Source organism: Pinus tabuliformis, chromosome 7 (genome assembly GCF_031772625.1).
Source record: "Pinus tabuliformis cultivar Carrire ecotype Pingquan chromosome 7, CPIR1, whole genome shotgun sequence".
Lineage (NCBI taxonomy): Eukaryota > Viridiplantae > Streptophyta > Pinopsida > Pinales > Pinaceae > Pinus > Pinus tabuliformis.
The window spans coordinates 309,234,939-309,247,080 of record NC_142293.1 but is presented as its reverse complement, the minus strand read 5'-3'; the positions used below and the strand labels follow the sequence as shown (position 1 = coordinate 309,247,080).

Here is a 12,142-nt window from a genome sequence, read left to right as displayed (position 1 = left end):
TTGGCTCTATCTAATTCACCTGAAGAAGATCCTTCTCCCGAAATTACTTTGGAAATTAACGTCGTAGAATCATCTACCAACAAAGGTAAGAAATATGGAAGTAAGAAAAATGGAAAAGGAAAAGCTAAATAATACACTCATTCTATTGATAAATCAAACAAGAACGAACCCTTTGATGAAAAGAAGAAACCTCGTTATCCTTTCCTAATTTGTAATAAAGATCATTACACCAAGGAGTGCCCACATCACGCTGAAGTTTCTAAATTTATCAAAGTTTCACACACTCTTGTTGTTTTGAAGGACCCCTTTCCTCCTCAAGACAATAAAATGGTTTCTCATAACCAATCCTCCTCATCCACATCGACAGATCTCATGATCATGTCTTCCAAAGTTATGGGAGCAATGAGATCCAAAGATTATTCATCAAAGAGTCATGTTGAAGATGGAGATTACTCAAATCCAGTTGGTCAAGCTCCAACATCTACTCCTCCTTATGAACCATTACATGTTGAAAAACCAAACCTTGATATGATAATTTGTCTGCCTCCTAAGGGTATGCTTCGAAAGTCAGCCTTTAACCCTCATGCTAGGGGTTCACAAAACTATAACATCGTCGAAGATTTGGCTATGTCACCTTTGCCAATGTCGACTCTTGAAGTTCTACAGACTTGTCTAGCACAAAGGAAGTTATTATTATCAGCAATTGGCGTAGTAGATCCTCATGACTCTAATTTGATTGTTTTTTATCTGGAGTATCGTGTCCCATGTCTCCCACACCAACTAGCTTTCTAGATACTAGTTGATGTCAAAACTTGACGAGTTTTTCGAACAGTGATTGATGAAGGAGTGTCGACATGTATTATTTCCATTTCCAGTTGGAGAGATTTAGGTTTTCCAATAATCAATCAATATCCCACAACTTTGAATGCCTTTGATGGAAGAAGTTTTCGTCCTTGCGGTATTTTAAGTGATTTACCAATCGAATTAGAGGGTAAAATGGTTACAATAGAAGTTGAGGTTGTTGATTCTCAACTTGACAATAACCTTTTGCTTGGTTGGAGTTGGACTTATGCCATGGTGGCAGTAGTCTTGACATATTTTAGGATGATCATGTTTCTTCGTAAAGGAAGAATTGTGAAGGTAGATCAATTGTCCTACTATGCCTCAAATTCTAATTCCACTGATAGTGTGCCTTTTGTTGGAAAATCAATGACTATGTATGAAGAAGTTGGTGTTAGTCTTCTCAAAGACTCATCTTTGATGGGAAATTTTGCATTTCCTCCACCCAATTTCCCTCATAATGATGCCCAAATTAACATGATTACATCAAGTACTTTCGAATTGGGTGATCCGTGGAAAGTATCTTCAGAGTCAGAATTAGTCTTATATGGCAGTGAGATTCCTCGTAGACCTTTTGATTTGGCTTATGAGGCAATTTAGTCTTTTTCCAACTTATCAACATCTGAAAATAATCAAATGAATACGGTTATTGATGAATACTCTCATTTGTCGTGCATGGAACCAATCTATATGCCTGATCCTTTTAACACGAAATTTTTAACGGAAGGGATTATGGAAGTTATGGCCTTGGACGAAATGCCATGGGATGATACTCATCATCGTTCAACCTTCTTTCCATCTTTTGACAAAATTGAGAATAATTTCTCATTTATGTTTTCATCTGACACTCTTAGTGATCCTTAATGTCCAATATCTACCCTCTCTTTTGATTTGGAACAAAATTTAGGGAACATATCGGCAATGATACCTATAGACATCTCAGTGAAACCAAGGATAAATAAAAATATTCACATAGGAGCTTCTTTTTCTTTAGAAGAGATTCAAACTTATAAAGCCCTATTTCAGGAATTTTCGCGACATCTTTGCCTGGTCATATGAAGAAATGCTAGGAATTGACCCTAGCATAGTTGTACATGAGATAAAAACTTATCTGGATGCTAAGCCTGTTAGACAACGATTACGTCCTATACATCCATGAAAAGTTTCCGCTATCAAAATTGAGGTTGAAAAACTGTTGAAATCAGGATTCATTTACCCCGTTCCTTTGACTTATTGGGTATCAAACATTGTACCTGTTAATAAGAAACAATGAACTATTCGAGTATGTGTTGATTACAGAGATATCAATAAATCTTATCCCAAAGATAATTATCCAACTTCGTGTATCGACCAAATTGTTGATGACTGTGCCGGGAATAAAAAAATTTCATTCATGGATGGATTTTCCAGCTACAATCAGATAAACATACTCCCTGTCGATCAAGTATAAAACCGCGTTTATATGCCCATGGGAGACTTTTGCTTATCGCAAACTCCCATTTGGTCTAAAAAATATTGGTGCAACTTTTCAGCGAGCAATGTCTTATGCATTCCATGATATCAAGCATATTTTTCAGCCTTATTTAGATGACCTGCCATCTCATTCAATGAAAAGGAAAGATCACCCATTGCACTTAAAAGCAATTTTCATTAGGTGCAGGAATTACAATATTCGCTTGAATCCGTACGAATGTTATTTTTACGTACAATTAGGTTGGCTTCTAGGTTTCATTGTGTCGAAAGAGGGCATTCATGTTGACCCCCTTAAGGTAGAGGCAATTCTAAATTTTCCTGCTCCTTCTAGCCTTCCATAACTCCAGAGTTTGCAAGGGAAAGCAAATTTTTTGTGTAGATTCATCCACAATTATGCCAAACTAACCCAAGGTTTTACTCGACTATTGAAAAAGGGCATTCCATTTTTCTGGGATGAGCTTGTTGATAAAGCTTTTGATGCATTAAAACATGCATTGACCAATGCACCGTTATTGCATCCACCTTATTATCATCGAGATTACTTTTTGTACCTAGCTGCATCCGATGCCACTATTGGCATGGTGTTAGTCCAAGAGGATTATTCTAGTAGCGAACATGTGATTTATTATTTGAGTAGAAATCTCACTAAAATTGAGATTAAATACGCACATGTGGAGAAGCTAGTATTGGTAGTTGTTCAAGTTGTTCAACAATTTCGTCACTATATACTTTTCCAAAAAACAACTATCATTTCGGATTGCAACCCTCTGATGTACATTCTTACTAAGAAATTGCTAGGGGGGAAATACTCCAAATGGATAGTTATATTACAAGAGTTTGATTATAATTTGAAAGATCTAAATCAAAGAAATCTTTGGTTTTCACCAAACTATTGTGTGACTTTCCTCATACTAATATAGAAACTGTAGCAAAAGATTCCTTTCCTAATGAATCTCTCTTTCTTATTAGTACGTCAGATTCATGGTATGGAGATATAATTATATATCTCCAGAGTCCAAACCCAAACTTTTAGGTCTAACTTATCTAAAACTGATCATCATCGAATATGATAACAATCCCAACAATACAATATTGTTGGTGACATTATTTACTGTCGCAATACTGATTCTATATTTCGGCGTTGTTCTCTCCAAGAGGTTGAAAAGGCATTAAATCACTACCATTCTGGAGCATGCGGTGGTCATATGTATGGGTATGCTACTGCCCAAAAGATATTATGTGCTAGTTATTTTTGGCCTTCAATGTTTAAAGTTTGCATTATTGCAGTCCACAAATTCCATAATTGCCAAATCTAAGATCACAAAATGCAAACACCTCTAGCTCCTCTTCACCCTATCACAGCTGTTGGTCCTTTTGAGAAAAGGGGCATCGATTTCGTCACCTGTAACCCTCACTCAGTCGGGGGGTAGGGGTATATTATCCTTGCAAACGATTACTTTACGAAATGGGTCGAGGTGATGCATACATATAAGGACGACGACGAAACTGCAATAGTTTTGATTTTCAATCATGTAATTGCTCAGTTTGGCATCCCACAAGCTATTGTTATGGACCATGGTAGTCATTTTCATTACTTTATGATGGTTGAACCAGCATAGCTTGGCCTACGCCATGATAGCTCTACTCCTTACTATTCGCAAGTTAATGGTCAAGTCGAAGCCGACAACAAAGTTTTAACCAATATGATTAAATGGATAGTTGGTATTCATAAAGGAAACTGGAATTCCATGCTCCTTTTAGTGTTGTGGGCTTACCATACTACTGAAAAAACATCGATATGTCTTACTCCTTTCCAACTTGTTTATGGTTTGGAAGCAATATTTCCCACTGAATGTGAAATCCCATCTCTGAAACTGGTTATCGAATTACTGCCTGCTACCTCTACAGATGAAGAATGTTTTATACATTTAGCACATTTAAATGAAAATCTTCGTGATGCTACATTGGCTAATGAAGCTCGCAAACAATGAGTTAAATCTCAATTCGATCAAAACATAAATCCTCGTTCATATTCAAAAGGTGACCTAGTCTTGGTTTATGATCAAGCTCATGACAAGTTAGGTGCGGGAAAGTTCGAACCCATGTGGCATGGCCCTTACATCATAAAATGTGTATTAGCTAAAGGATCCTATGAGCTAGTTGATTACAATGGTATTCCTTTAGGAAAGCCCAGAAATGGTCTTTACCTAAAGAAATATTATGCATAAAATTTTAGTGGAGATTTGTACATTATTTACCATTTTTTAGGTGTGTGCGATAGTTAATGTTTTTTACATTTTCTACTACTCCTGCTTATCTTGTTTTTCACTTAATTTGCAGATGTCAACGTTCCCTCAGACTTACATTGGCTTTGCTGATGGTGCTAGTCGTAGTACTCGGAATTTATCTTCTGCGGCCTGGGTTATCTATTCACCCAGTGATGAGCTAGTCTTTATTCATGGAATATGCCTCGGTAAAACAACAAATAACATAGCAAGATATAGCGCAGTCATTGAGCTATTATCTGATCCCATCACATTTGGTATTCAGTGTTTGATCGTTAGGTTAGATATTCACAACTTGTAGCATTACATTTAAACAATGTCTATGCAATAAGAAGTCCAACAATGTTAAGAATGTTTTTATGGGTCCATCTTTTGGAAAGGAAATTTGATTATATCGAATATCAACACATTCCAAGATATTTAAACACATTAACAGATGCATTGGCTAATCATGTGTTAAATATACATTTGAAACATTTTTAAATTAAAACAATATTCATTAACATTTTAATCAAGATAAAATGTAGGCAAAAGTGGTATTTTTTTCATTAAAATAGAGTTTGCATAGAATTGTGTCTACAAAATATGTCATCCAAGGATATAAGGCCCAGTGGCATTTATTTTATGAATATGGTGGCACCAAAAATAAAAAATGTGGTCCTAGAAACTAAAACAACTAAGCATGATGATGCTCATGATAGCAAACAATAGCACGAGCAACTCAACGCAGTAATTGTCTAAGTGGCCCTGGAACCCCAACTACATGTCTCTGATATCAAAGAGGAATGTCATTCATCCTAGTCTCTGGGATATCCAAAGTCAACCTCTCTAGGTTGTGTTCCATCTCTGTCAAAATCTCTACTGCCTTTGGATTAGTTGTCGCAGCTGCTATAGGCTGCTCACCTCGTCTGGTGAATCACCTTAGCCCTGCTAGTTGATTTAGACCCACATTTGCACATGCATTTCAGATAATTAACCTTTGAATATAAAAAAACATATAAAAATTAAAAACATGTCAAAATGAGAAATTCTCACCTAGGTCACCCCACTAAGGTCCGGTTGGAAGTGGGATACCGGGATCACCTCTGTAGTCCATCTCGGCATATGGGAAGTCCTCGATCGAAATGATCTACTGGCCTAACCAGTCAAAAAACTCAAGAGTATACCTCACTACTGGTCCAACGCCTCCATGATGTGCCATCAGTGCAACCCACCTCAGCATACGCGGATCCCTAGGATCCCCCTCATCTGCTAGAATTTGTTGTGGTCAGAGAAGAGGAATCCTCTCTAGGGTGAAATCAATAAGAATGGCGCCATAACCAAAGTTCTTCAGTTTCCCATTCTTGCATCTAGTCAGCTACCCCTTCATGATTATAACCACTGCCTCGCACCAATTGAACACTGTGGATTCCCAACATTCCACGACAATCTGCATCTGTGCCCGTGTGGCTAAATGAAGGGCAGCACGGCCACACAACATGCTAACATTGAAATTAATTGTCCTCATGGGCTAGAGCTTGATGGTCTGAATATCAATTCTACCATCCTTGGGTGGTGCACCTCTACAAAAGTGTGGTATATACCCATCAGTAGTATCTCCTCCTATCCTCTGTCCAAATAATGAAATATCGACTCCTCAACGAGAGAGCTCATTCAAGAAATAGATGTCATCATCGTCAATGGTAACACGATGATATCCAATCATTGTGTTACCATCTTGGAAATTTTGGGTTCTTACCAACCATGTCATCAAATATACTTGAGCTTTCATCCCAGGAATGACCCAATATTTCAAGAGGTCATAAGTTCTTAGTGCCTGAATGGTAGTTGGATCTTCCAAAGTTTCCAAGTCATTGGCTTCATGCTCTCTTACCCTCCAACCCATTTTGAGCAATCAATTAACTTAAAATGACCGTTTAAAAGAGTTTAGAATCATTTTTAAGGTCAATCTCATATTTTTTAGGGGTCCAAATCTTTCATTTTTAAAACCCTCGTCGCATGCGCTGTCGTTGTTTTACAAACAGGGCGCAGCTGCGCGGATTTTCTGGAAGGCATCCGCGTAGGCCGCAACTTTCCATATGGAAAATTTTATCTACCTGCGCAATCCCGATTGAAGGAAATCAGCGCAGGGCCAAGAGCACATTTTTTGATAAATCCTTGCCCCAAAAAATTGACTGAAAGCTTAAAATGGAAATTTGAATGGATGAAAAGCTAAGTTAGGAATATATCTTCTACCTGGAGGAAGCGGTTTGTGATTTTTTCCACCAATTGGCTCGGAATCAGTCCTGGAAATTTGGTAGTGAAAAGCTCATTTTTCTGCTCTCAAACGGTAAAAATGCAAATGGTAAAAAATAATTTACTTTTTCCACCTTTATAAGGGTTTTTGAGCTAAAAATAAATATTACTTTTTATATTCAAGACCTTTTAGGAGGGAATTTTTTTTTTTTGAGCAAATATAATAATTTATTGAGTGTAAATGTGCAGAACAAGTTACAAAGCTAGAATAATTCATTTTGACTATTAGCATACTTTTATCACTTTTCATGATCCTGAAAAATTACAAAAAGCGAAAATCATAGAGTCCTCTTTTAAGCCCTTTTTAGACTCTTTAAAAATGAAAATATTGTCGAGCACTTGTTTGTTCGAACTCGTAAAAGTAAATGAACAACCGTCCACTCAGTATAAGTTTACCCCTTTTACGGAATAGGCTAGGACTATTTACGGAAAATGTATACGTTGATAAAACATGGTCTATTGAGTCTACTGATGTTTTTATTTTGACTCTCTAGTACTGAAAAACACTGAGCTTTACTTTCTCCAGGCTCATTAAAATTTTACAGTAAAAGAACTAAATGAGTTTCCTTTTTGTGTCTTTTTCAAACTCTTTAAAAGAAAATGACATTGAGTTACTCCTTTATTGGACTTGTAAAAACTAAACAGTATAGGATTCGTTAATCATAACGTGACCAAACCATTCCTTCTTAGGGTTCATTAAAAATACTTCGATGGACTCGTCTAAAGGATGAGCTTACAGTCCAATCATATGTTATCCTCCTCAAGCTTGTAAAAAATAAAGAGGTACTTTCCAGTAATGGTGGGGGGGGATTGGGAAAAGGTATCCATTTTACATTTCATTTCTAAAGGTAGCATGTCACTCTTGAACATGACACTCCATCACATTCATGTTCGGGTTTGGAAATCCATTTGTCTTATAATTAATCGAACCTCATTGAAAGTCTTCATGGTTTTGGGTATTATCGTTAAGTCAAATGCTGCCAAGTCAATTGTCATGTTGTTATGTGTTCAAGAGAAGTTCAACCTCAGTTCAAGTTCCTTTGCAAATTTTAGCCTTCAATCGCGTTGGCCATCCTTGAGTCAGTTCTTGCAAACTATTTTCAAAACTTGACATTGTGTTTTGTGTTGTAGGCTTTCCTACGATGGGTCGCTTCCAATCGACTTTAGCTCATTATCTAGGAAGTTGATCTTAAGGCCTACATGCCTTAATGGCAAGTTTTTCTCCTTCAATGAAGGGTTCTCATCATTGGCCTTCAATTGAATGACTCTATGAGTGTTCGACTTCATAGATTGTACTGATGTACCTTGAGAACTATTGTCATTATTGGTGGTTTCTCCCACACTTGTTAATGGTTCACATTATTGATCGATAATCAAGTGGTTTTTGCCATGTTTGACTTTGAAAAAATTCACTCGCATGGTTAGATTTGTACTATGTGTTATCACTCAGATTTTCCTAGAAGTTGTCAGAAGTAGGAAAGGGGTCTGAGGTAACCACAAACCAACTTTTAAGTACAGAATCTAGCCAATCTGTACTCAGAGAGGGCTCTCTCTTTATGATTTAGCTTTGTTTAGTAGGGTATTAGGCTAGGTATGAAAGCTTGGGGGTTTTGATTTTGATTGGTGGTGGAATTCAGGAACAGATGGGTAAAACAAAGTACTTCAAGCCATTGGGCTATGGAGTCAACTGAAGATGGCTTAACCGGATTGGGTTGATTCAGCAAAGGAGGGCTTCAAAGGGCAAGATAGCAAAACAAGAGGCAAATGGTAACTGGAAAGGGTGAAATGGTCTCAAAAGGGAGGAAGGGCAGTTAAGAATCCTTCAACAAGTTTCGAGGGGAGGGAAAGTGGGTGATCACTAATAAAAAGCAGTTAAGAATTTCTTACTAAATGATCACAATGAAAAACTAAGAAACAAGGAGCAACTAAGAATTCCTTGTCTATAATAGTTTTGAAGAAAACATTAAGAAAGATAAACCTTTTAAAACATATTGCAATAAAGCACTTTCTGAGATATCATTATTTCATTTATCATTCAGATTTCATGAAAACACATATGATTATTAATAAACAGAGTAAAAACAATAATAAACAAGAGATATAGAATACTTATTTGACCAATGTTTTGCACATGAATCCTGTGAAAGTCCTTTGCTTTATTCAATGCTTCCAGCTAGCCATACAAGAGTTGTTCCAATAGCACTTCTTTTTCAAAATAACAAGTTTACAGAAATGTCTAAGAATCCACCCTAAGTACTCTGAATGAGGAAGTACTTATACAAAAATTTACAACAAAATATCTCTTAACTGAGAGAGATATAATCTAGGAAGACTAACTATATGTTACATAAAAATAGAGACAAATGATTTCTGTCATATCTAACCACCAATCATCCCTTGGTATCCTGGTCCTTTGTAGCTTCCTGAAGATTTCATTAGCCTCAGTGTATTTAACAAAATTGGGCTGCACTGGAAACAAATGTTTTAATTCATGCTCAACATAAAAAAGGTTCTCTAGATTGTCATAGAGAACTCTGCCTGTAGGTAGTGCCTTGGGTGCAGATGCACTAGCTGATGAACTGGCCTGGTTATTTGCATACTAACCCAATTTGTCGACATAATCTTCATGCCTCATCAATTTATCATTAATAACTAAAGGACTGGGAAGTCCTTTACTCTGTAAAATGCCAAACTTTTCCATAAATTCATCTATATCATCCTGCATGTTTTGGCATTTTCTTTCTAGGTTCTGCATTAAAGACCTTTTGGTTAAGACCTTCTTAATCTCTAGGATAGTTCCAGTTCTATCCTCTATATTCAACTCTTCTAGCTGGTGCCTGGTCCTGCTGTTCAAAAAGTTTATCAGCCTGATAGCTTCCTCAGGCTTCCCTCCTAGCTCTTCCTTGGTTTTCTGAATTTCTTGAAGAGCAACTCTCACCAGTTCAATCTGTTCAAAAATAATCTGTATTGATGACCAAACATCATTTATTGACTGAGTGATGTTGGTCCATAGAATCTTTCTTATATCCGTTAAAGGCTTTTCAAATGTGAGGTCCTTCTCCAATGTTTTAACTTGTTGGGCTAAGCCTTTATTCTTCCTCACTTCTTCAACGAAATTAATTTTTGAAACATCATACTTCTGCTCTAAAGTGACAAATTTCTCCTTTACCTTCTGGAGTTCAGAAACTTGGAGTTTCATCTCCTCCATTGACTTAATTAATTATTCTATGCTTTGACCTGAAGTTTCTGCCTGTGCTGTACCTATTGTACCTGTTGCTTGAATAGTTTCAGCTATAACCAGAGGGACATTAGGTGCAAGAGCTGTTGCAAGTGTTGATGGAACTGCTGTGGAGACCACTGGTATCACATTTTGAGGCTGAGAGGTCGACTCACTCTGCCTGCTCTTTAGTGATTTTTCTAATTCCTGCTCAGTCTCCTTCAATTGTTCATTTAGCTTAAGGACTAAGTCCATAAGCTCTTCTTTAGACTTCTTTTGAATAACTTCAGCAGTTTGTGGATGCCTTGACGGAGGCAACTTTAACTGCTTTCTTAAGGTAGCTATGTCTTCATCTTTTTTCTTTATCAAGGCCTCTACAACTTTTACATCTTTAGGGTTATGACCTAATCCAATAACCAACTCCTCCATTGATTTGATTCTATTGTCTTTAGCCTGTGAGGAGGCTCTTTCTAATTGTAGTTGAGCAGTGGTATTGTTAAAAGAATTTTCTAATATGTGGGCCATCATGGCTTTACTTGTCAAGGTGGAATACACCATCTCCCCTGTCTGCTTATGTAATTCAATATGATCTAGGGGGTGAATGTCCTTGGCCATGACCTCAAAATCAGTTTTGAGGTAGTCTGCAATTGACTGAGGCTGTTGTACTTTGGGCTTAAAGAAACTCATCTAAATTTTGCCTTCCTTGATGTCATAGCCTGACATCAACCTATTCTGATTGGTAGGAGCCATCTTCAAATATTGATTGTAGACTTGGACCCTTAACAGTTCATTTCTGGCTTTTATCTCTTTGAATTTTTCTTTAATATCTAGGGACTTGTTCGCTGAAGGCTTGAAGGATGATACTTCAGCACTTTGTTGTCTTTCCATCTCCTATCTTTGTGAGCTAGAAGGTGTCCCACCTGCTGGGAAGGTATGGTCACTGTCTGCACCTTCTTTCCTCTGACTCCCTGTAGTTTCTTCAAGAAATTCCTCTTTTGAGTGGGGATTTAGCCTGTGCCTCTTAGCACCAGGCTGATCTGAATGTCCACTGGCAGGGGTAGCTACTTCCCTCTCTCTCTTTAAGCTCTTTTCCTCATTCAGAGGAGTCTGCAAAATTGGGGGGTCTTCCATGTTAACTTGAGTTGGGTGGGTTTGTGTTTGAGCTTGTTCTTGAGAGGTTTCTAGTTGTTTTGACATGCTGGATTGCCCTGTTGCTGGAGTAGTGGTCTCTTGTTCTCTTCCTTGTGATGTCTCTGCAAGTGGTGCACTTGTTTCCTGTGAGTGCCTTTGAGAAGTATCTGTTGTTGAGGTACTAGTCCCTGGTGTTGGCTCTTGAGAAGTCCCAACTGGTACCTGTTCACAAGAGTCCAGGTCAAGTGTTTTTTCTAGATCTTTCATTACATTTTCTACATTGACCTGATCACTATCCATTTCTACAAGAGTCCCTTCCCTCCATTCGTCCATGTTAGCATATTGCTCAATTTCTGGGATTCTGTGATGAAAATAAGGTGATAGTCTATTTTTCATTCTCCTATCACAGATGAATGGAGTCCAACCAAAGCTTTTGTTTAATTTCATGTGGTCTTCTAGGATTGCTTCTACTGCTTTTCCTGCTTCTCTATTGTTGCAGACAAATGGGCCTAGGTGATCCTTGATTCTTAATTGTGCTTTCTTCTTGGCCTTGGTAAAATGAATCTGATCTGAGTTGATCATTTGTCTATAATATTCCAAAGCAAACAGTCTCATTGGAACATATTTTGGTAGCTTGAATGGAGGAAGCTCACAACCATATACCCTGATCTCTGTGTGATTCTGGTATAAGTACCAGTCACCTACTCTGTACTGTTTTGATAACTGAAGGATCCTTTTAATTTCATCACTAATCCTAGGAGGAGGATTTCCTGTCAGCAAGGTGGTCGCTGGGTGGACAAATTGGTCAATGAAATCATTATATGTATAAGGACAAGCAAAGGATTCATGGAAGACAAAAGTCCAAAAAATGGCCGACCTTGGATTACCCTTTGTATCAAGT

General features: G+C 37.5%; 1 pseudogene; it reads right to left on the bottom strand.

Annotated features, from left to right (window-relative positions):
• The window catches only part of LOC149247108 (uncharacterized), an 82,721-nt pseudogene extending 72,182 nt beyond the window's left edge, over positions 1-10,539 (bottom strand).
• Positions 10,540-12,142: the final 1,603 nt, after the last annotated feature.